Source organism: Vicugna pacos, chromosome 18 (assembly GCF_048564905.1).
Source record: "Vicugna pacos chromosome 18, VicPac4, whole genome shotgun sequence".
NCBI classification, from domain to species: Eukaryota; Metazoa; Chordata; class Mammalia; order Artiodactyla; family Camelidae; genus Vicugna; species Vicugna pacos.
The window spans coordinates 31,482,832-31,509,363 of NC_133004.1; the positions used below are offsets into that span (position 1 = coordinate 31,482,832).

A 26,532-nucleotide genomic window follows, 5' to 3' on the forward strand; every position below is an offset into this window, starting at 1 on the left:
GCCTCCGAGAAATGGGCTTAACGCGCTCATGCCGACGGCCCGCTGATCACCCCGGTCCCGGTGGGATTTCTCTCTCAGAAGAGTAAATCCGAGGCTGGAGCTCAGGGTGAATTTCAGGAGCTGATCAAGGCTTTGTCTGAAGAGGAAACACTTTCTCCTACGGAAATGGAAAGATCAATGGAGTAGAACTCAGTTCCGGCTCCGGCTCTTTTACTCTGCGGGCTGTTGAGACTGGACCAATCGTTTTAACTTCTTTGAGCCTCGGTAAACAAAGATGATAAGAAGGAGCTGGAGGAGGAGGAGGAGAGAGCATGGGCGGGGGAAGGAGGGGAGAGATCTTCTCCCTACATAAATAAATTTGCCGTGAGGCTCCAACGTGAGAGTACAAATGAAAATAATTTATAAACAGTAAAGCATCGTCTTCATGCCGGTTTTTCCCTTTCAATAAAAAACAGGAGCAGCACGGCCCTGTGTAATGCAAGAGGGATGTGGAATCAAAAGATAAGTCTGACTCTCTGCTGCTTCCCAGCTGTGTGGCTTGGTGGATGCCAGTTAACCTCTCTCATCTCATGTCGTCTCATCCTAAAAGCGCAGATTACCACAGGATCTAATGAGATATTTCAGAGGGCAGCGTTTTCCTGACCACCCCAATAGAATACCAGCCTCCTCATTCTCTATCCCTTTTCTCTGGTTTTATTTCTCTCCATAGCTCCTGTGCTAGTCTGCTTGGGCTGCGGAGCAAAAGCCCATAGACTGGGTGGCTTAAGCAACAGAAATTTGTTTTCTGACAGTTCTGGAGGCTGGAAGTTCAAGATCAAGGTGTCAGCAGATTTGGTTTCTCCTGAGGCCTCTCTCCTGGCCGCCTTACTGTGTCCTCACATGGCCTTTTCTCTGTGCACCTGTGCCCTGGTCTCTCCTCAAGGGCTCAAATGTCCTCTTCTTCCGAGGACACCAGTCAGATTGGATTAAGGCCCACCCCAGCGGCCTCATTTGGACTTCATCTCCTCTTTAAAGGCTCTATCTCTAAATGTAGTCTCATTTTGAGATACTGGGGGTTAGTGCTTCAACATATAAATTTGGGCGGGGGGGGATCCAATTTAGTCGATAACAGCACCTGACATTATATTATACGTTTATCTGCAATCCTAAACTCCATGAGAGACCTTGTTTTCTTCACTACATATGCCTAACACTTAAAACAGTGCCTGGCACATAATAGGTGCTCAGTAAACGTTTGTCAAATGACTTAATGAGCACTGCTCAGAATAATGACAGTTCCAACATATCCTAGTTCCGGCATGAAGACAACCACCAAGAGGTGAGCTGCTGGAGATCATCTCTGAAGGCCCTTCTCATCATTGGTCCCATGATCAGCTTCTGTTGCACTTGCCTTGTGACCCCAGAATTCAAAGAAAACCCCGTGGCTTGCTTATTTAATACTTTATCCCCAAACTCAAGAAAACCTCGAGCTTCCGGGTTGGCAGGGAATTTACACATCATCAGATTCAACTTAAAAATCAGTGAAGGGAACCCCTTTATAGCATTCCTTGCTAACCTTACCCCATTATCAGCTCCAGGGACCGGAAGCCCTTTCCCTCCGGAAGCAGCCAGTCCTATGGTTAGAACGTGTTATTCTGTGTCCATGACGAAGTGTACACAATCAGAGTGAAAAGTGTAAACTGATATCTCTAAGTAGGCAAACAGACAGAAAACTGGTTTATCTCTACAGTAGTGGTGGTTTGCAGGAATTCAAAGGAATTCATTAGATCTAAATGCAATTGAATGGGTGTCTCGGAAAAAAAACCAGAATACCGATGCATGCAATGATACAATACACACATATATATTCATTTATGTATTTCATATATGTAAATAGTCATCTGAAAATAATGTTATGCTGTGTCAAGTACAAAAACATGCATGGGAAGGATACATCCCAACCTCAGAGCAGCGGGGCCTCTGGAGGGAGGGAGGGGTGAGGGAGGGGACTCTAATTCCATCTGTGACATTCGTTTCTTTAAAAAAGAAGCCTGAAGCAAGTATGTCAAAATGGCAACATCTGATGCATCTTGGTGATAGGTATATAATATATAATTTTTTAACTTCTCTGATATTTGAAACAATCTCTTTTTTTAATGTATTTTCATGAAAAGGGGAAAGTGTCATCTTTAACTGAACTGATATGAGGCCTCCATATCATTCCAGTGACTGGTCCTAGTTCTGACCTCTCTGGGGTCACCTGACATAAATTTTCTTCCTCTTCTAGGCCACATTCCTGGTCTTCCTAGGCAGGGGAAATATGCCAAGTGACTTCACCAGTAGACTTGAGGCCAACACTTTGGCTGAACCGGCATCTGGACACACAGACTCCCTTTCCCCACTACTTACTGAGTCCCTCTGTAGAGGGACCTGCAGGTACACGCAGAGCACCTGCTATGCACACACGGATTCATCTGTATATATCCGTACATGTAAAGATGCTGTTTGAATTCTGACATTCTTCATTTCCAAGCTCCTTGTCTAGTGAGAGAGACAGACAGCCAGCCAGATCGCTGCAGCACAACGTGCTAACCGGAGAGCTCGCACGGAGGGCTTTAGGTTGGAGGAGTCTGTGGCTAACCCGCCTTATGAGAAAGGGGGTGGAAGGCTGAAGCAGCTTAGCTAGAAAGAGTCAGCCCTAAGTGAGCCCTGAAGGATGACGAGGGCACTTCCTGGAGGATAAGGCAGGGAACGTCTCCCACGTAGAGGCACAGAGGCCGGAAAAGGACTGGTTCATTTGACAAACAGAAGGATGTTTGCAATGGCTGTAGCAGAGGGCGTGGAATGGGAAAACAGCAGGGGGATGCCTGAAGTTATTTTCAAAAGCAGTAATCACTCAGTGGGCTAACCCACTCCATACCACTCAGGTGGATGTCTTTATGTGTGGCCATGGTTACCTGTGTTCCACATGCTGTCTTTCGTAAGATTTGTTAATAGAAAATGCTATAAATAGGTGGGCGTAAAGGCAGCTGGGGGCTGGGTGTACGAGTGGGCTGACCTCTACAAACCCAATGTTCCTTAACCTCAATGAAATCCCAACTCACCTGCTTGTGTCATTGAAATTGCCTATCTTCAATTCTTTATGCAATAAGTAATAGCCAAGTTCTCTGTTGCATGGAAATTGTATTTCAGTGTGCGCTGTTTGTTTGTTTTTTAAAAGGCTTTGCAGGGTTCAATGAAGAGACAAATAACAGATAAAACAGAAGGCGCAGGAAGGGCCAGCGAGTAAAAGACTTGAGAACTTTATCCAGTAGGCATCGGTGAGGGTTCTTCAAGCAGAGGAGTGAGAGAGTGTGGTCAGCCTTTCTGACCTGGATTACTGTTTTGGAAGCCACATGGAATAAGATCTGGGCGGGGGAAGACCATGAAATGGGCTACTGAAGAAAAAGTGGATTACTGCTGGACCTCGGGAAGGGCAAGTGGATTATTTACACTAAGGGTGATGGCGCTACCACCCCTGTAGACATCTGTGGCTTACTTGGCACAACGAACATTTATGCTCAGCCCAGGGCAGTTGTTTATGGCTGTTTGTCAGTCCCCCCTGAGTGCCCAGGAACTCAGACTCCTTCCCTGATGCAGCTCTGCCGCCTCCAATTCTGCCCTCCCTGGTCAGTGTGCTCATCTGCATCAAAGGGGAGAGAGACTGGACGGGCAGAAAGGAGAGGGTGGGCTGGACCGGTTCTGGAAGTGGCTCACACCCCTCTGCTCACATCTCATTGGACAGAACTCAGTCGCATGGCCACCCACAAGGGAGGCAGAGAAATGCCAAAGAGGCATTGCCTGCCTGTTAGTAATAATTAGCATTGATTATAATTAGCATTTATGAGCACCTACTATGTTCCAGGCATGAGTCTAAGCACTGACATGCAGTTATCTCATTTATTTTCCACGGTAACTCCACAAAGCAGGCCCTATGATAAATGCCACTCTAGAGGTGGGAGAAATGATATATTAACAGTAACTTACCAATATGCCCAAGGTCACAAGTGTGGCGTCTGGCATTCAAATCCAGCGAGTCTGACTTCATAACAACTCTGCCCTGTGACCTTATCCAGGAAAACGACTGGAAGTAGCATGTGTTTTCTTTCCTTGCAGTAATTTCTACCTGTCAGCTTTGATACTTGCCCCCCCAGACGTGGTTCCTGTTCGTTGTTCTTTCACATTTTTCGTGGTGGGCTCACAGCACGTCTCACCTCATCCACACCACAACCCTAAGGGCCGGTGGTCATCACTCTCCTTCCCTTGTTCACGGTGAAAGTAAAGCCCAGAGACAGAGAGACGCACCCCAGTGACCCGGCAAATTAGCGACACACTTTGGATGTGGGTCTCTGGCTTCCTACATCGGTGGACTTCCTGCCATAACAGTGTTTCCAAAAATGTGCTGCTCAATTTTTTTTAATAATAATAATTAATTAATTCCGACTAATAAAAAGAAAATCTTTAATGTATTGCCCATCCCTCTGGTAGAGCATGAGGTGACTTAAGGGGTGTAACATGATGATGACATCATTTTAAGAGAAAATGTCCATCCTCCTTTCCCAGAAATCCAAGCTGTGGTCCAGGAACTGACCTCCAAAGAAAATCAGCTGCGTGGAGCTGAAGTAAGGCGTTCCTTCTGTGCTGCGCCAAGGCCTTTTTCAGGCTCTGGGGGAATAATGCTTTGATATGTTAATCACTGTGCACTTCCCCCCCACCCCATTCCTAGAAATGCCTGCTGCCCTGGGAGGTTTTCTCCATTCACACAGCATCAAGGGTGGCCAGCATCCTGCCTCAGAGGAGGGATATCAGGCTCTGACAGCTCTGAGCACAAAGACAGAAGAGTCCAAAGGCCCGAGATGAATGTATAGTAAGGCGAGCATCTCAAAAGCCCCCAAAGACACACTCCCAGACCAGACAAGCATTTGCCAGGCTCGTGGGAGGGAGGGGAATTAGAGGGTAAGAGGGTTTGACTTTGGTGAGTGAATGAGAAGAGGCTCTCCCCAGCAAGGCCACATTCAGAGTAACGGTTGGGAGAATTGCAGAGCCCCAAGACACCTGTGGGGACCCCAAAGGAGAGAGGAACAGGGCTCTCGGTTCCAAGAGCAAAGTCCCAAAGTAAGGCAGGCCCCCTAGCGCTCCCTGCAGCAACCCAGAGTGAGAGCAGAAAGATACCCCGCAGGCAGCCTGTGAAGGAGGAGCCGTGACCTTGCCCAGAAGGAGGACCACGGCAAGGGCTCACGCACCCCAGACAGAGAGAAGGGCGGCATGGAAACGTGTGAACTTGAAGACTTGAGTCCAGGAGTGAAAAAAGACCCAGCCATGACCTGTAGGGACCGAAGACCAGACCAGAGGGGACCACACATAGCAAGGGAACGCGACAGAGCCAGATGGCGGTGACAAGTCCAGATGCTCCCTCCTCCCCCTCCCCCTGACCCCTGCTGAGGTCCGGGCATGTCCAGACTTAGGCAAGACCCTGGGAGAAGGGTCCTGCCATCTGAGTCAAATTCAGCCACATCATTTTTTAGATTCTATTTCTTATATTCCTGAGATGATGGGATGAGATTTGTACCCACCACGTAAGCAGGCTCTCCCATTTTGCTCCCTGAACCCCCAGGGCTCAGCTTCCACCTCCCCTCAAGTGATGCCAGGCTGAACAGGGAGGGGATTTCTGGGGAAGCTGATGCTGCCGCCCGGCTCTCACTGCCTCCAGCCCCGGGGTTATTTGTCTGCTCGTGACAAGAATATATGGTTCTGTCGGAGTAGGTTGTGGAGGGAGAGTGCCCTGGAGGGTCCTGGCAGAAGGGCCTGATGCAGAAGAGATGCCACCAGCCCCCTGAGCCTCTGTGACCGAGATGAGGGGCAGAATGCCAGTCCTGAGTGGTCACTTCTGTCCCTGGCTAGGTCCCTGGGATCCCTTCTCTGCTTCCATAGATTCAGCCCTCACCTTCACCTGGGGGATCTGCTGTGCCCCCCGTCTCAGCTTGGCTCCAAGTGGGGCTTATATTCCCCCCTTCTCTCCTCCTGCTGCCTCTAAGAACAAGCTCACTGGCCCTTTCTCTAATTTCAGGGCTCTCCCTGTGACCCTTGGGGACAGACAGACAGGAAGCACTAAAGTCACGGCGGAGCAAAGGCAGACCCGGTTACTATAAGCATCGCACTGATGATTAACGGGAGGGGTGCTGGAGGGGTGCCCGGCCGCCGTGCTAAGTAAGAGCTTTACCGCTGAGGTTTTCTTAAACCTTCACTACAGCCCTGAGAGGTAGACACTCTTACTGGCCACAATTTATACATAAAGAGACTGAGGGTCTGAGAGGCAGGATCACATGGCTCATATGTGGTGAAAAGGGTATGACTGGGCCCTGGGTTTTTCTGACTCCAAAGGCCATACTTTAACCAGTACATGCCATAGAAAGGCTGCAATCGTGGGTACCTAGGGTTCATCTCAGAAATGAGTCACCTGGCTGTGACAGCAAAATAATTCTGTATCCTACTGGTAGAAACGCTGCCTCTTCCCTGAACTGGCCAGGTGATGGGATGGAATAAAGCTGGCCCTGAAAACCGTAGGAATCTGTGCATATAGCTAAAAGGATCTGGGAACAAGTCGTTCTTCTTTACCCGTGTGTTCCAGCTGCCAAGACGTGTAACAGAACACCAGGAGCACCACTATCCATCAGGCCGTCTCATCTAGGCAGCTGGGAGACTGCAGGTGCCAGCCTGCGCTGGGGGTTAATGCGGCTGCATCACCACCTGGCTTTCAACTGCATAAAGAATTCCAGAATGGAATTTGTTCCACATCTTCCTAAATACTTTGCATGAAAGAGACTTAAGTCATAGCTGGAGAGTTAGGTGCTGAACAGATTATCCAGGAGGCATTTTCTAGAGATAGAACTTGAAGATGTCAGATCGCTGTTCTATAGGGAACAGCTGGACGGGGAGTGATGTTAACCTAGAAGAAAATAAACCAGGTTGTAAAATTGTGGCGGCATCCCCTCCACCATTTTAATGTTGATGATACGACTGAAACCTTGGGACACCAAGGATTTTAATTCTCTTGATTGTAAGTTGTGGAAACCCAACTTGAACAGGCCAAAATAAAACAAAGGAAAGAAAGAAGCAAGGGAGAAGGTAGGGGTGGGGGGCACCTACTAGTTCATGTAACTGGAAGGTCCAATCAGGTTTCAGGTGCGGCTAGATCCAGGATCCTTAACAATGTCATCAGAACCCTATCTTCCAGTCTCTTGCATCTTTTTCTCTTGTGTTATCTTCCCTCCCTAGCAGACTCTACCGTCAGTATGGCCAGGTAGCTAACAAAAGATCCAGATTCACAGCTATCAGCTCAGCAACTATAAAGGAAAGAGTAGTTCTCTTTCCCAACAGCTCCTGCAAAATTCCAGGGCCAACTCACTGGTACAGGTTGGAGTGCTGAGACTTGGCTTTGGGTCTCAGGCTCAGTTCTGGAACCAGAGCGAAGTTTGCTGACTGAATAACAGAAAATGAGTGAGAAAACTGGGATTCTTCTGGTGAAGAAAGAACAGATGATCCACTGGGTCATCCACTCCACTGAGGAAGGCAAAGTGGAGGGCCAGAAGTGACTGGGTAGCTCCCTAAGCCAGGAGTCATGCGGTGTGCTAACCCGCAGAGTGCCACAGCATCCCCATGAACTAGCTCTCATCTTCCCAATATTTTTGTGGTTAAGGAAACTGGGACTCCAAGAGGGAGAATGGTTCGATGCATGCAACATGGGCTCAGGTTCAAATTCATACCTGGCTGATTCTTATAAGAGCTCCATCTTTCATGCTGTGTCTTGGCCAGAAAGACAACTGGGAAGTAAAATTAATATCTGTCTCAGCTCCAGAATAAAGACTGTTTGGTTAGGTTCCTGTGCAGTGATTTTACTGTTTTCTTCTGAGCTTTAGTTTCCACTATGAAGTGACATTTTAGGTATAAAATGACAACACTGCCCTAAATTAGTAGTGTTAACAGGTGGCAGAGGGATCCAGGGGTGACAGTTTTCAGAAAACCTATAGGATTGGTCCCTTTCGGCCAGCATGACCAGCCCCAAGTGTGACGTGCAGCTTCCCCTGGGTCCAATGGCCATGATGCCATCACAATGACAATAACCCCATGTGACCTCAGTGCTTTGGGTACATGATCTCATTTCATCTTTTCCTTTTTTCTAGTTATGTAACACTTCAAACATACAGAAAATAATGTGTCAGACACATATGTACTCTAAGATTAAACAGATGTTAACATTTCACCATATTGCTTTAAAATTCTTTTTAAGGAAGCAAAGTGTTACAGATACTGGTAAACTTCTCCTCAATACCCTTTATTCTCTTCTCTTTTTCTATCCAATCCTAGAGGTAACCTTAATAATGAATTGGTGTGAATGAGCCACAAATATGTTCATGTTTGTTTAATTTTTGTGTATGTGCATAAACTAAATTATATACCTATATGTGTGTAATATACATATATGTGTATATATATATATTAAAATTTTTGTGTTTTAAAATTTTACATCTAGTACCCTTTTAAAACTTGCTCTTCCTTCAGAAATATTTTTCTTAATTTATCTATATTTATACATGTGGATCTCATTCATTCATTTAAACTGTCATATATCCTGCTGTGAATAAGCCACAATTTATTTACCATTTCCCAACAGACATTCAGTTGAAAGTCATGTGGGGTCCTCCTCTTGGCATTAAATTTCAATAATTCTGACTATTTCCTTTTGCCCCTTAATCCCAGAGTTAGTAGGTATTTCCTGCAGTTGCTGTCCTTGCAGTACTTTTCTGTCCTTTATAGCCTTTTGTTTATGTAACCAACCATTTTACACCCAGTTTACAGTTCTTTTTGTTGTTGTTATTGCAGGGGAGGTAATTAGGTTTCTTTCTTTCTTTCTTTTTTTTAACATTTTTTTATTGAGTTATAATCATTTTACAATGTTGTGTCAAATTCCAGTGTACAGCACAACTTTTCAGTTATACATGAACATACACATATTCATTGTCACATTTTTTTTCGCTGTGAGCTACCACAAGATCTTGTATATATTTCCCTGTGCTATACAGGATAATCTTGTTTATCTAGTCTACATTTTGAAATCCCTGTCTGTCCCTTCCCACCCCCCGCCACCTTGGCAACCACAAGTTTGTATTCTATGTATATGAGTCTGTTTCTGTTTTGTATTTATGTTCTTTTTTTTTTTTTTAAGATTCCACATATGAGCGATCTCATATGGTATATTTTTTTCTCTTTCTGGCTTACTTAGAATGACATTCTCCAGGGACATCCATGTTGCTGCAAATGGTGTTATGTATCCAGAAGGAACCCTACTTCAAAAAGACACCTGCACGCCAATGTTCATAGCAGCACTATTTACAATAGCCAAGACATGGAAACAGCCTAAATGACCATCAACAGATGACTGGATAAAGAACATGTGGTATATTTATACAATGGAATACTATTCAGCCATATTCTTCCTTTCTTAATGGAGGTGCCGGGGATTGAACCCAGGACGTTGTACATGTTAAGCAGGAGCTCTGCCACTGAGCTCAGTGTATAGTTCTTTATACTCAACTCTCTCTGTTAAAACAACTGGTGTAGTTTCTATCCCTTGACTGGATCCTTACTGACTTAGCACCTGTACAGCAAACCTTGACTGCAAAGAAGGAAACGTTCTCTCTTTCTCTTTTTCTTTCGAAATTGCCTTGGGTCTTCTTGGCCCTTACTTTCCCACATTGTATAGTCCGTCTCGGGAAGTTCCACCAAAATAATAAATCTTAATATTAAGCATTTGGATTTTTAAATAGCAATTGCATAAATTTATAGTTAAATGTGTGAAGAACTGACATCTTAACTGAGGTTCCTCTGATCCGTGAACACAGCATGATTTTCCCATTTCTTTAGGTCTCACATGTTTTACAGGAGGATATTATATTTTTCTCCACATAGTTTACGTATGTTTTCTGCTAGATATATTCCTGATTAAATACTACGGGTTTGTTGTTACGGTACGTTGAATCATTTTTAATTATTGCTTTTAATTGTTTCTGGTTGGTTTTTAAGAACACAATTGATTTTTTTTTCAGTATACTGATCTTTTCTGTATACTGAACAACTCACTGAACTCTTGGGTTTGTTATTAATATGATTGCATACTCTGTAGAATTTCTTTGTGTAATCATATTAACTGTGAATAATGAAAGCCTCATTCCTTTCTTTGCAACGGTCATACTTTTATTTCTTTGGGTGACATGTGCAGATACGGGTGTATGCATCTTGTTACACTATCACTGTGCCTTCAGTTCAGTATTGAATAGAAGCACTTCCTTCCTTTTCTGGCCAAGAAGGAGTTTCAGGAAGTGGATTTACCCTTTCACCTGAAACATCTAAAAAAATCGTTTAAAAATTTATGGCACAATGGTTCTCAAGATATTGGAATCAAGCAAAGAAGATGAGTGACCTATGAGAGATGGGAAACAAACAAGGTGAACTCAGCGACTGCCCCAGGCACTGCCCAGAGAACGTTTGCAGGCTGCAGCATGAGGGAGGCGACCCCAGGCAGAGTGAGGTCCACCCGAGGTAAGGAGATGGAGCTGAGAGACCAGGAAGGCCAAGGTGGTTGGAGTTCACAGGGCTATTCAGAGATCTTCAGAGATCTGCAGAAGGTCCCTACTGAGTCTTCAGCCGAGTACTGATCAGCTCATGAATGTGACAAACTACCACCTCCTATCTCAAAGTTAGGTAAAGAACCACCATAAAGGATTAAGGGGTAGTCAAGACCAGGAAATAATGCCTAACCTCACCAGTCACAGTGCAAAACCTTGCAATTCACAGAGCACTGGGTAGAGCATTAGAAGGATTTTTGCCTCAGTAGTTGTGGTATATTTACCCAATGGAATACTACTCAGTGATAAAAAAGAATAAAATAATGCCATTTGCAGCAACACGGATGGATCTGGAGATTATCATTCTAAGTGAAGTAAGTCAGAAAGATAAAGAAAAATATCATATGATTTTAAAAATTAAAGAAAATAGCACTAATGAATTCATCTACAAAACAGAAACAGACTTGCAGACACAGTAAACAATTGTATGATTACTGGGGAAAGGAGGTGGGAAGGGATAAATTTGGGGGTTTGAGATTTCCAAAGCTTAACTGCTATATATAAAAACAGATTTTAAAAAGATTCTTCTGCATAGCACAGGGAACTATATGCAGTATCTTGTAATAACCTTTAATGAAAAAGAATATGAAAACAAGTATTTTTTGTTTATATATATATATATATGCATGACCTGGACATTATGCTGTAACACCAAAAATTGACACATTGCAACTGACTATACTTCAAAAAACATTAGCCCTAGACTAAATGCTGCTCTGGCCCCACCTAACAAAGCTTAAATGCAAGAAGCAAAAGAATCAAACAGGTTCCAAGTAAGGTAATAATTGCATGTAAGAACAAAGCTCAAGAGTAGTCCACAGGAATAAAAAATACCTAGCACACAGGTGAAATTCAAAATCAAAATTTGCACTCAATCAAAAATTACTGAACATACAAATATGCAAGAAGATACAACCCATAATGAGGAAAAATAATCAATTAATCAAAAGTGACACAGAAGAGATATAACTGATAAAATTAGTAAATAGAAGCTAGAGAAAATGTTGAAGATGTTAATTAGACATGTGGCATAAAGAGAAACCACCAAATCTCTGAATAAGTAGAGAATTAAGCAATTCTTTTAAACCATTAAAAGAATAAAAGACAAGATACAGAGGAAATATTTGCAAATCACATAGCTGATTTTTTTTAAGACTTGTATCCATAATATATAGCAAGAAAACAAAAAGAAAGTAGTATTGGATGAAAAATTTGAACAGATACTTTACCCAAGAAGATACAGATGGCAGATAAGCATGAAAAGATGTTCGGCGTCATTAGTCATTAGAGAAACACAAAATAAAACCCCACTGAGACACCAGTACACACCTATTAGAATGCCCAAATTTTTAAAAAATTGACCATTTCAAGTGTTGACAAGGATACGGTACAACTGGAAACCTCATACACTGCTGGGAACGCAGGAATGTGATGGCTACATGAACTTTACAACACCGTCTAATAGTTCCTAAAGAGTGAAACATACACCTTACCTACGATCCCACCGTTCCACTGCTAGGCATTATGAAAGAGAAATAAAGCACATGTCTACACAAGGCTTGTATACAAATGTTCCCAGCAGCTTTATCTGAGATAGTCAAAAGCTGGAAACACTGCAAATGTTCAACAGATGAATAGATAAACAAACTGTGGTGTACCCATACAATACTTCCCAGCAATAAAAAGGAGTGAACTACTTCTACGGGATACAACATGGATAAATCTTAAGGCAGTTATTTGAGTCAAAGAAGGCAAATGCAAAAGACACATACCGTATTATTTCATTAGTATTAAATTCTTTAAAAATGAGCAGCAATCTGTAGCAAAATCAGAAAGCTGATCAGTGCTTGCCTGGGGACAGGAGGCTATGGCAGACAAGGAGGGGCAGGAGGGAGACGTACAAAGAACACAAGTAAATGTTTAGGGGGTAATAAACGTGTTCATCATCTTGATTGTGACTGTGGTTTCATGGGTGTATACATATGTCAAAATCTATGTGCAATTTATCTTTGACGAAGTGTTTTTTAAAGTAGCAAAAATATGGGATAGAAACAGAAATGGAGTTATGCTTATCCTGTGGCCAACTCTAAAGAAAATCCTGCTTAAATTTCACCATTATGTATGTTCGCTCTTTGATTTTGGTACTTGATGCTTTTGGAGGAAAAATATTACACGCCATGCTCTTCTTTGAAAAAAAAAACACTTTATTGAAGTATGACTGACATGTAAAAAATCGTACCTATTTAATGTATACAACTCAGTAAGTTTAAGCACACACCCATGAAACTATCACCACCTAACAATACTGTATTAGTATATAGTTAAAATTTGCTAAGACAGTAGATCTTATGTTAGGTGTTTTTACCACAAAATAGCAATGCTAATAATAAAGAAGGTGGGAGGAAATTTGGGAGGTGATGGCTATGTCATGACCTTCTTGCTACAATTCCTTCTACTCGTCATTTTTTTTCTTATTGGATATTTTAAGTACTTCTGGTCTACTCCTTTCTCTCAGGACAAACTAAGGAATTTCCCATGCTTAACCTTGAAACCAAAAACCCTTGTTAACCACTATTGAAAGAAATTTCAGGAAGAAGAAGGAAATGTGTCTTCAATCCCCCAAAGAGCTGCAGAAGAGAACAGGCAGTATTCCTGCATCATAAAATATTTCAGAAGTGAGATGGTGAGAATATTAACAAATTCATCAGTCTTACACTCCCGTTGAGTGTGGAAAACAGTGGGTAAATAAATAATCCTGCTCTGTTTCCTGTGACTATAAAGCCGTACATGAGAACAGTCACACAAAGGAATCTATTAAGTCACCTAGTCATTAGATAACACTGCCGTGCCCATGAAATAGAACCTATAACACTAAAATATCTCCAACTCTGAGCAACTGCTCCTGCTTAATAATTTGTGACCCTAGTAGTAAAATTTAAATTGGCATCTCTGTTTACTGTAAGGTTCAAATCTTAGGAAGTTTCCATGTGAAGCAACAGAAGGGCTTCAGAATTTTCTTCTTCAAGCACACGAAGCATAGGAGAATAATAAATACCATGACTGTTGATTTGCTAATTCAGTCTAAGCATTTCAGAGTCTTTTCTCATTAAAGTAACAGTACTCATGTCTCAAGTTAAGAACATCCCTTCTGGTCTCATTTGCCAGAAGTTTTTTGGTTTGTTTTTCAATCATGAGTATTTCTTGAATTTTATTCAATACATTTGCCAAATTTATTAGAAGGATGATATGATTTTCTGTCTTTAACCTCTTACTATAGTGAGCCATATTAATTAGATTTTTAATTGGTAAATCGTTCTTAGATTGCTGGAAAAATCCCTACTTGGTCATGATGTATTTTTAACACAAATCACTGGGGTTTGTTTCCTGATACTTCATTTAAGATTTTTGTTCATTAGTAGAATTTGAAAATTATTTTTCCTTACCACACAATCCTTGTATGGTATTGGTTTCAAGATTCTTCTAGCCTCAGAAAAGGGATTGTGAAGTTGTCCTTTTTTTCTTTTTTTGCATTCAGTAGAGATTGTCTCTTCCTTAAATGTTTGGTAAAACACAATCAGGTTTCGGAGTCTTCTTTTCTAAGAGATGAATTTAAGACACAATTTTATCCCTCCCTGCTCAGCTGTATCTCATGAGTTTTGATATGAAAGGTACTATTTGTCATTCAGCTATACATATTTTCTAGTTTCCATTATGATTTTTTTCTTTGATACACAAATTATCTACATCTACTTTGTTGAATTCTAAAATGCATAGATTTTCTTGAGTCCTAATTTTATGGTCAAAGGATGTAGTGGGCATTTACATTTACTAAGTGGCTGGACCATAGTTTTTATGAACACTCCATGAGTTTTGGAAAAGAATTTTTATATCCTCCAAGTATCAGCTGCAAAATCCCACATATGTCAATTAGCTTAAAACTTGCTAGTTTTGTTATTTGAGTTTTTTCTAGCCTTACAATGTTTTGTCATTTCACATATCAGTTAGAGAGGTGTATTATACTCACCCTGGTAATTTTGTCAATACCTACTTTCTATGTTTTGAATCTATTTAAGCTATACAAGTACAGAAGTATTATGTCCTCCTGATGAATCTCACCTATTGTCATTCTGTATCAATACTTTTTATCATTAATAATAAATGTCTCTCCAAAATATTTTGTCTTGTATAAATACAGACACGTAAGATTTCCTTTGTTTAGTGCTTTTTAAGTTAATGTTCCAAAATGGGGCCGGGGGCGGGGATCCACAAACTACAGCCTGAGGGCCAAATCCTGCCACACCTGCTTTTTTTAAATAAAGTTTTATTGGAACACAGACACATTCATTCATTTTTGTATTGTCTATGGCTGCTTTCAGGTGACAGTAACAGAGTTGAGTAGTTGCACCAGAGACTTTACGGCTAGCAAAGCCCTAAAATATTCACTGAGGCTCTTTACAGAAAAAGTGTCTTGACCACTGTGATACAATATTGAATAGACCCAAATGAATATTTATAACATATGGGCAAAGCAATGGACACCTGGGTTCCCGACACCCAGTTTAAGAAATAGAACATCACCAGCATCTCTGAAGCAGTAGCTCCCTCCCTGTCCTTAGCTGGGCTGCTCTCAGATTCAGCTGTCTCCTGCTTAGCATTTGTGCTTATCACACCATGGTTTTTCTTTTTACCTCTACCATGTTCGCATCCATAAACAATATATTGTTTAACGTTTCATGGGTTTTGAACTTTAAATAAGTAGAACCATAGTGTATTATTCATTGACAACTGCTTTTTCTCACTCAATTTATTGTGTTTTTGAGATTGTTGTCACATGTAGCCTGTGGTCTATTTTTACTATTTTTAGAATTCCATTGTATGTACCAAAAGGAATGCTGATAAGTATTTCCAGTCCTTCTGCTATTATTAAAAAGTGTTGCTACAAACATTCCTACATGTATCTCATGCTGCTTATGGACAAGCGTTTCTCCAGGATGTGTATCTAGAGTGTTGAGAAATTACCTGGACATAGGTATGGGTATCGTCACCTTTACCAGAGAAAGCCAAATTGCTTTTCAAAGTGGTTATAAATGTATCCTCCCACCAGAAATGTAAAAGATTTGCCATCACCACCTCACAAACAATTAACCTTGGCCTTTTTTTTTTCTTTTTGGCCAATTAGGCAGTATGATATGAAATCTTTTGGCTGTTTTAATTTTTATTTTTCAGGATACTAATGAAGTTGACCGTCTTCTCCAGTGTTTCATAACATTTATATTTCCACATCTGTGATAGCCTTTATAAGCTGACTGTCCATTTTTCAATTTGATTATTTGTCTTGGTCACATTGACTTGTACTTTCTTTATTTTGCTTGGTATGACTCTTTTACCAGTCTTGTTGCGGCAAATACCTTCTCCCTGATTTTGGCTCTTGTTTTAACTCTCATTTTTGTTTTTTTGGTTTTTTAACAAGAATTTTTTATGTAGTCAAATTCATTCACTGTTTCCCTTTATGATTTGTACTTCCTGCAGATTCTTCTTAAAATATTGTTCCCTGGTACATAGTCACAAATACATTCTCCAAGATTATCTTCTAAAAGATGATATGTTTGCCTTCCACATTTAAATCTTGAATCCACCTGGAATTTACTTTTGTGTATTGTGTGAGGGAAGCATACGACTGCTTGTCCATCTCTGTGTTACACTGTCTTACTTAGTATAGCTTTATTTTGATTTTAAGCAATATAACCTTATATTAGTTCTTAACATGCGGTAAGGAAGGTTTCCCCTTATTTTTCCTCTGTATGAGTGTCTTATTCTTAGCCCTTTATTCTTCCATAAAATTTAGTATTAGCATCAAATGCTCCAAAGAAAAAGAAATCCTGCTGGAATCTTAATGAGAACAGCACTGACTCTTCAGATCAACTTGGGAAAAACTGGCAGCTTTGTGAAATTGAGCCTTCTTCTCCATAAGCATAAAATATCCCTTTATGTCCCCCTTAACGTCTTTCAATAACACTTTCTAATTTTCTCCTTAAAGTTTTCTTACAAATCTTTAGATTTAGATTTCTTTATACATACTATTATAAATGGTCTATATTTTATTACACTTTCTACCTGCTGATGGCTGGCGACGACAGATGCCATTCATTTTTATATGTTAAATTTTTGTGCAAGAGTTGCGCTAAATTCTCTTAATTCTAAGAATTGATCTGTAGACTCTTTTGTGTTTTCTACATAATCATACCATTTGGAAACATTAAGTTTTTCTTCATCTCTCTCTTTATAGTTTTTATTTCCTTTCTCACATTACTGTGCTGTCTAGGACTTCCAGTACAATGTCGAATAAAACTAATGACAATAGAAATCACTTTCCTGTTCCTGATCTTAAAGGGAACGCTTTCTTCAATTTTTCTATTAAATGCAAACTTTTTGGGAGTATTTTTATATTAGTCTAAGAGAAACTCCCTTCTACTCTTCTTTTGCTAAGAAATGTTACCAGTTCTTTCTACGTATATTGAAATACTACAAGATACTTCTCCTTTAATCTATTATAATGGGATGAGTTACAATAATTCACTTTCTAATGTGATCCAAATTCACGTCTCTGGAATAAACCCAAATTGGACATTATGTGTTACCTTCTTAATGTATTTGCTGAACTCTTTTTTGATAAAACTTTGTTTGGGCTTTTTCTATCTAAGTGCACCAATGAGACTGGCTTGAAATTTTACTTTTGTATGCTGTCCTTTTCAGTGTTTGGCGTCAATGTTTCATCTCATAAACGAGTGGGGAATGTGCCCTCCTCTTCCATAGTCAGTAAAAATTTCCAGAAAATAAAAATCTGAGACTGCTGTTTTATTTTCTCAGCTTGAGGATGCTCAGCATAATTGAATCTCAATTGTATGTGAGGAACACAGGCCGGTGGTTTTGAAGACGTGCAGGGACGTTCTCTACCCAGACATTGGATGGAAATAGACAAACTTCCTGTCCTGTCCCTTTATTGGCAAGTGGATTTTTTTCCTGTCTTCTCTTTCTCATTGCATGCAGCCTCTTTGAGGGTTCTGTTTTACTGGAAGTGGCATCTCAGTTTTAATACCCTACCCCCAAGGTTTTGTGTGGCTAAAAATCTTACCTCTTATCCTCACTGGCTATTAACACCCACTTCCCCAAGTTGCTAAGACTGACACTCCACCCATGATGGGCACACTGCCCACTTACATGCTTACTCTTCAGTTTTCAGGGATCCCCTTTCTTTTTGGCAAAGTCATCTATTCATTTAAAAGTATAAATATTTTCAGCATTTCTAGAAGTTTCCATGGGAATGTTTTTAAGTTTGTGATCAGTCACATTGGCAGTACCACAAGTACTCTTTATAACCACTTTGCAATAAAGGATTATCATCCCAAGTGTACGGATGAGGACAATGAACTCAAAGGGGTCAATACTTTACAAAAGGGCATGCAGGTGGTAAACATGGGAACCAGGGTTTGAACCAGAGTGTGCCTTGAGGCAAAGTCTGTGTTCCTATCCACAACTCCAAATTTCCATCTCTTATTGGTTGTTTTTAATCCAAGATTACCCATTCTTTACCTTCTTACCAGGAAATAGTGTAAGAGTTACAATTCTATAATGTAGACACAAGCTCAGACACAGATGTGGCCCATGCAGGAAATCCTTTTCCTTTTTAATCCCTACACCAAGGAATCTGGTCTCTTTGCTCATTTTATGGTTAAAAATAATAATTTTTAAAAAGTAATTTTATACAACAAGCAAAATTAATAGGCAAAATGCAAACCAGAAAATAAAATTGCAACAAATAAGACAAAGTGTCAACATTCGATATATAGATTACTCATAAAAATCAATCAGATAAAAACCAGCCTAATGGGAAAAAGAACAAAAGCAGATATGCAGAAAATTCACAAAAGAAAAAATATGACTGTGCAATCTCAGTGCTACTTTTTTAAATGCAGTAGACCTAAATGTAAGATCTACCTCTATTGAACTCCTAGAAGAAAACACAGAAGTAAATCTTTCTGACGTTGGGTTAGGCAATGATTTCTTAGCTAAAAAAGCACAAGAGGCAAAAGAAAAAAATAGCTAAATTGGACTTCATAAAATTTAAAACTGTGAGCTATAAAGAGTATCATCAGGGAAGTGAAAAGACAATTCACAATTTGAGAGAAAAAATATTTACAAATTACACAACTGATAATAAATTTGTACCCAAAACATGCAAACTCTTACAATTCAAAATAAAAAGACAAATAACCCAATTTAAAAATGGGCAAAGAACCTGAATATACATTCTCCAAAGAAGATAGAGAAACAGCCAAGGCATGCATGAAAAAATGCTCAGTGTCATTACCTGTCAGGTAAACACAAATTAAAACCATAATGAGATATCATTCCACACTCACAAGGATGACTGCAATCAAAAAGACAGACATGAAACTTACATGATGTTATAAGCCAATATTACTTCAATAAAAAATAAATCTGAAAAAAAAAGAAACAATAAGTGTTGGCAAGGCTATGGAGAAATTGGAACCCTCATTTATTGCTGGTAGAAATGTAAAATAGTGCAGCTGCTTTGGAAAATAGTCTAATAGTTCTTCAAAAAGTTAAATCTGTCGAGTTTCCAGATGGCCCTCTCCTAGGTTCATACGCAAGAGAAATGAAAATACATATCCACAGAAAAATTTGTATATGAATGTTCATAGCAGCATTATTCATAATAACCAAAAAGTGGAAATAACCCAAATATTCATCAACTAATGAACAGATAAATAAAATGTGGTATATCCATTCAGTGGAATATAATTCAGCCATTAAAAGGATGGGTACAATGTGGATAAACACTGAAAATATGCTAAATAAAAAAAAAAATCCAGTCACAAAAGACCACATATTGTATAATTCCAGGATATATATGAGATGAAATTTATATGAAATGTTCAAAATAGGCAAATAGTTACTGAAAATGAATTAGTGCTGGTCTTGGGAGGAGAAGAAATGAGGAATGACCATAATGGGTATAGGGTTTCCTCTGAGGGGAGTGAAAATGTCCAAGGATGAGATTATAGTGATGGCCTCACAACCTTGTAAATATACTGAAAACATTGAATTGTACTTGTTAAATGGGTGAATTATACCTCCAATAAAACTATTTATAAAAAGAAGCAATGAAAAATGAGACTTCATTGGCTATCAAGGTGGCAACCTTTTTTTTTTAACAAATGATGCTAATAATATGCCTTAGCAAGGGAGCGAGAAAATATGCACTAATGGAAGTATAAATTGATGCATATTTTCTGGAAAATGGTTCTAAACATAGATCAAAATCCTGAAAATATGAATGGATTTGCTCCAGTAATTCCCTGTGAAGGAAATAGAGCCTCAGAAAATACCTAGAGATATATGCAAGCTTTATATATCACAATGCTAATTACATTGTTTTTTTTTTCATAGCAAAAGAAGGAAACTAAAGGCATTTTAAATATTCAGCAATGGAGGAATAAAGACATTATTATACAAATATATGAAAAAAAATATTATCCATCCATTAAAAGTCACGTTGTAAAAGGCAAATAGCAAGAAGAAATCATCACACTATTTCATAATAAATGAAAGACTAGGCTACAAAATAATATGTAGAGAATCATTCTAATATTGTTTTTAAAAAGCATTACTGAAAATACATACTTTAAAATATTAACAGTGATTTTCTTAATGTGACAGGATAATGGAAGGCCATTTTTTATTTTCCTCTTTCTTCTCTAGTGTTCTTATTTTCCATAGAGAACATGTACAGGGCTTTTAATGACAGGGAAAGTAGAATTTTAATGTGTTTGGATTTTCCACTTTCCTGGCCCATCCTCCTCCAAAGTGCAATGATTGATGGGTTGTAAGCTTCGAAAGTCAAGGACCCCTGAGTTAGACAATTTCTACTATGCTTTCTATTCTTAAGACTTTGATACTCTATGCTTAGACTATTTCTTTTTTACAGCCCACCTAAGAAATTCTCAGAGACATAGTCTTCCCATTTTCTTGTAGACTCTGTGGCCCCACACTTCCAGAGAGGGAGAAGTTGCCACTTTGAAAAATAAGGCTATTCAGCATTCAGGGAAAGGGACACTGTAAAATGAGACGAGGCAACCCCTGCAGAGACCTGGAAACGATTTTCCTCTCCCAAAACACAATTAATCAATTTTGTCCAAAGAAGTGGAATCAATATTTTTATAAATGAGAGGTTCATACGCCGAGAAGGAATTGCTGCAGTGGTCACATGATCTTTCACTTGCTAATCCAATGTAAATTATGGGCTTTTTACCTATGTCTTTGGCATTTGCCAACAGAACTTTCTTCCACTTTGGCATTCTGATCGCGACTTTCCGATTCTCTTGTCTAGCCCCAAGCAATGTGCCAGGGTCTCTTAACAAGCAATAATATGCCACTAATGACAAAACCTCGTATTCGCTGGCTGCCTTGCCCTCCCAGGGCTCTGTAATACTGTCACACTGATCTTCCCAGCATCCTCTAGAACACAGAGAAATGATGTGCAACTGGGGACACCGGCAAGGCTTAGATAAATTGCATCTTGACTGAATCCTTTTAATGCAAGAAACATTTGTTAAGTACCTACTATGCACCACAACTACTCCAGGCATTAGAGTTACAAAGATAAATCTCACAGTCACTGCCCTCCATGGCTCACAATTTAGTGGAGGCGGCTGCCACAGAAATAAGGAATAGAATTACATCATCAAAGGCTCTGAGTTGTAGATCAAAGCACGGCATTATGGGCGCACAGAGGAAGAACAACGAACTCTCCCCAGAGAGATAAGAATCAGTTCCCCATCATTCTTCAGGGTGAAAGATTGCTCAGCAAGCAGATAAGGGTACGAGATGTTCCGGCAAAAGACGGGAAGCTGAGAAAAATCACATTCAAGAGTGGGAGGAGGGAAGGTTCCAGAGAGGTGGGCCAGGGCCAGGGCAGAGCAGGCTTCATTCATGTGCTCTTTTTATGGACATCTGTTGATTCACCTGCCATCCCTCCTTCTCCCCATACAGTGTTCCAGTTTGCCTGTGGGGCTCCACCCCTTCCATCTCCCAATCTGCTGAGGCTAACGGTACCCACTTCCATCATCAGCTTCAAGGGTTGATAGGTACCATGTGGGCCACCCTCATCCTGGTCACAGTGATAGTTTCAGGGATGGGCACATGGCCCAGTTCAGTCCTGGAGAAGTGAATCTTGGGATTTTTAATAGATGACTTGAGGGAAAGGCACTGTTAATTATATCTCAATAAAACTGGAATATTGTTTCAAAATACAAAATTTAAAATTCCAAAATGAAAGAAAAAAGACACTGTCTTTCAACTGTGGTTACAAGACTGATAAATTGAAAACCCAAAGTTTGCCAGCACCTGGGAAGAGCCTGCCTGAGAAGGAAGCTCATACAGAGAAAAAGAAAGCCAAGAAGGGGACAGAGAGGGAGCCCTAGTGACGTCACTTTGTGAACCAAAAAAATTCCCTTTTGCTTCAATTGGTTTGATTGTTTTTTAATTACTTACTGCTGTAAGAGTATTAGTGAACTGATACACCATTCCAGCATTTGGGGAGTTAAGCCTGTAGAGAACAGAGCACATTATAGGTAAAGACGGCCCTTGGAATGACTTCAGATGGGGAAACTGAGATCCAGGGGTGCTAAGGGGTTTAACCCAAATCACAGGTAAGTTAGTCGCAGGGCCTGGAAAGATTCAGGTCTCGTGACTCTGGGGTAAGTGCTTTTTGCCTTACAGCACTGTGTCCTGGAAGACTGATCATCACAACAATAACAAGAGTATAATGTGCCAGGCACCATATCAGCCCTTTATCTATGTTAATTCATGGAAGTACTCCACAAGGTAGGACAAAGAGTCCTATAGAGAGGTAAGGAATTGGGGGAACACTTCCAACCATTTGAAATGGCTGAACCATCCCTCAGCTTCCTATCTGAAAGACCAAGCTGGGATAAAGGTCTAGGGGTAAATTCATGCTCGATTCAGGATGTGATGTTCTGGGGGTCTTTGAAGGAAGGAGACCTAAGGGTGATGCTGCTGTTCAGGTGACCGGAGTCTCACAACTCTATTAGAGACTTGGGATCACCTTTTGGGAATCAGAACACCCTCCCCGCCCACCCCGCCACGAGGAGTTTAGGAGTACAGGAAACGGAGCCCTTGGAGAAGACCAGCGCTCTCATCTACATGACTTGGGCTTGAGCCCAAGTTAAAGAAACAAAAGCAGATGTGTAGTCGAAGGTCTGGGACTAACGTGACCTTAGCCACTGCTACCACAGGGCCATGGGTAAGGTTAAGTGCTGCTGTCCTGGCTCAGCCCCAGGGTGGACTGGCCTGGCCACTGCAGGGAGCCCCACACACCCAGCTCGGATGCTGACCAGGCTGCCTGCCCTTTGCCAGCAGCTTCTTCTTGATTAAAGTTTCACAGGTGTATCATACCAATCCATGTAGCTTTGTGTCCCACCCTGCCCCCTACCCCTTGACTGAAAACATATTTTAAACTCCCATTTTGACACTTCAATATTCTCCTTCAGATAGGCCTTAGATATTTGCCCACTTGTCCTGTGATGGCAAATAAGTGCATCTCCTATAAATTTTGAAAGAGTGGCAGAATCAATGAATGTGTAAATGAACCTCCATGGTGTTTACCAGAGGCCTGATACATAGTAAATCTGCAGAGTGTTTGTCATCTTGAATGACTACTAGATAGAGTGGGTGGATGGATGGAATGGAAAGATGGATAAATGGAAGGATGGATGGATGGATAAGTAGCAGGGTGGAGAGATGGATGGATATCTATGGACAGATGAAAGACAACAATCCTTGGCCATTGTTTTACTCATTAAGATGTCTGGCATAGTGTACCTTTTTTTACTTCTAAGAAATACAATCTATCCTATGGAGTTTATAAACCAGCAAGAAATAGAGAGAGAGAGATGAAATAAAAAATTATCCCAATACATAATTAATTTCAACTATATAAGTGCTAAAGGAACTTCAAGGTGCAAGGGGGACACACAGTAGCTGGGAAATCAGGTAAGACCTCCCTAAGGCTATGTCAGTAAGCCAAGATCTAAAGTACAACTAGCAGCTGGCCTGGGAAAGGGGGACCAGCTGACGTGCTGGGGATGTCAGGTGGGAATTTTTAGGCAAGACTAGTTCAGGCTGAAGAGCTGCCAGGTGCACAAGTCCAGAAGCGTGAAAGATCATGGCTCCATACGGACTAAATGGAAGAAGAGCAACATAGCCAGAGCAGAGTGAACAAAGCTTAAGTGTCAAGGGAAGACACTGGAAAGGGAAGTAGAATGCTAGGTCATGAAGAAATTTTCACGTCAGATTAAGGATTTGGTACTTCTCCTGCCTATGATGACGTGCAAATAAGGGGTGTAGCATGATCAGACCACAAGCGTGCCACCTGGAACAGTAATGAAGTTGGAAGAACCGGGTACACTGAGATGCCATTCACTGCCTCTGCCAAGATGAGCAAAGAAAGTAGGTCCCCTTGACCATTTTCCTGCCCTATTTTCATCAGCCTCCCAAGTATGGAGGTTTGGCCAAGATGTGGCCATTGATGCGATCTCAGTCCTCCCTTTTAGTAAGTAAATGGCCGTCCTTGTGTTTGCAAGAGCCTTGCTCCCATTTTCCTCAACATCCACCAAGGCACAGGGATCTGTCGGAATTATCAGCAATGCCATGGAAAAGTACCATCCTGTTTGTTCCATCCAGCAGGCTTCTACCGAGCCCTGTGGAGGAGATTGCTGAGTGTCTTTAAGGCTTTGAGAACTGAGCTGTCCTCCCCATAGTAGCAGCTAGTTTATTGAGCGCTTACTTGATGCTTGAAACTTGCTGAAAGTTTTACATGCATTATCTCATTTAATCCTCCCAACATCCCTATGATAACATTTGACATGATGCCCACTTTAGTGATGAGGAAACTGTAACTGAGAAATGCCATGTCATCGATGCATAGCCACACAGTAAGTGGTTTATCCACGTCTATCTCTGGAATTACTATTTCAAGAGATGAGAAATCTCATCAATGTTTGTGCCAACTTGGATCATTTTTTCCATTACTTGGAGCTGAAGCATCTTACTGATACTTCTCAAATTTCTATCTCTGGCTCAGAACTGTCCCCTGAGTTCCAGACTCTCCATATTGGATCATTCCCATCAGCATAAAACAGGTTGAAATAGCTCCTGTGTTAACAGAAACTACCTAGAGTGCAGTTCTCAGCTTCCCGCAGGAAAACTCCTTAAAAGTGATGTCTGTGCTCATTGTCTCTACCTCCAAGTTCATTCTCATCTACTTCCGGTCCAGTCATCTCAAGCTTCTCCCACCTGTCCATCTTGCCATATCTTCTGAACACTGTTGAGCAAGATTTGACTCCATTGGACACTCCCACCTTCTTAAAATACTCCTTTCATAAGCATCCAGGACATCAATCTCCTGCTTCTCCTCCTGCTTCTCAAAGCCTCCCCATCTTTATCTCCCTTGCTGGCTTTGCCTCCTCCTTCCTAACGGTACCTACTAGTAAGTCCAGGGTTTGCTTTTCAGACTGCTCCTCCAGCTACCCTCACTCCCAAGGTGACCTCACCAAGCCCTCAGTCTTTACATTTTATCTACAAGCTGGTGATTCTAACTTTTATGGTGAGGTCCAGACATCTGCATACAATTGCCTGCTTATCTCCGCGGATGCTTCACTCTTAACATAACCAAAGGGGAACTTGATTTTGATTCCCCAAACACACTCCTGCTCCTCTGGCAGGTTGCCTCATCTCAGCAAATGGCCCCTTCACTCTGTGGTTCAGGCAAAAAAGCCAAGACCCAGCCTTGACCTCGCTCTTTTTTCCATATCCCATGTGCAAGTCCTGTTGGCTCCACAGGTAAATTTCATTCTGAATCTGCCTGCCTCCCATCACCTCCATGGCTGCTTCCAAATTGTCGGCAACAGCTTCCTAATCAGAATCCCTCCATCCACTCCCTACTGTGAGGTCTCCAGCCAGCAGCCAGAGCAACCTTCTAAAGAGGTAAGAGATACTAATCCTATCACCTTTCACTCAAAACCATCCATGACTGCTCATCCCACTAAAGAACAAAGCCCATGGCCAAGGCGCTCGCTCCGTGTCCTGGTCTCTGCCCACCCCTACAGCCCCCGCCCACCTCACTCCCACTCTGCCACGAGGGCCTTCCTGCTGTCCCCCAAGCACGCCAAGCCATTTCCACCTCAGTTTCTTTGCCTGGGATGCTCCTTCCCCAGATGCTGGCAGGTCTGGCTCCCTCCCTACATTAAAGCCTCAACTCAAACGTCACCCCCTTAAAGGCAGCGTAGCCAGCCCCAGCCCACCCCCTCAGTCTCTGCCTTAGTTTTCTTCCTAGCACTTATTACCACCTGACATTGTGTTCAAATTCACTGGTTTATTCTCTGTCTCTGCCGCTGGAGTGGGCGTTCCGTGAGGCAGAGACTCTGTCTAACGGAAGCCTTGTTACCTACAACAGACCGGGCACACGGCACACGTTCTACAACACTGATTAAATAAATGAATGAACGCATGAATATCCAACTTACAACTAAGAATCCTTACCCTTAGAACACCTATCCCACATGTAACCCAGACCTAGTGTGTCCCAAAATAAGCCCTTCAGTCCACCACATCAGTGCTCTGCCCACATCCCCCAGGTCCCTTCCCGGTTGTTCTGGGCGTGCCACCCTCCTGCGGCATCCACTCCCAACAGCCAGCACCTGCACTGCTTGGTCGGAGGGCCGCACACAGG

The 26,532-nt window shown here is 41.4% G+C and overlaps 1 long non-coding RNA gene across 1 annotated transcript in view; it reads right to left on the reverse strand.

The window, feature by feature from the left end:
• Positions 1 to 4,500: 4,500 nt before the first annotated feature.
• LOC116284220 (uncharacterized) overlaps positions 4,501 to 26,532 on the reverse strand; it is a 54,054-nt gene continuing 32,022 nt past the window's right edge. Inside the window, exon 4 of the long non-coding RNA XR_012061193.1 lies at positions 4,501 to 4,683. This is a non-coding gene — a long non-coding RNA (uncharacterized lncRNA). The remainder of the gene's footprint in view (positions 4,684 to 26,532) is intronic.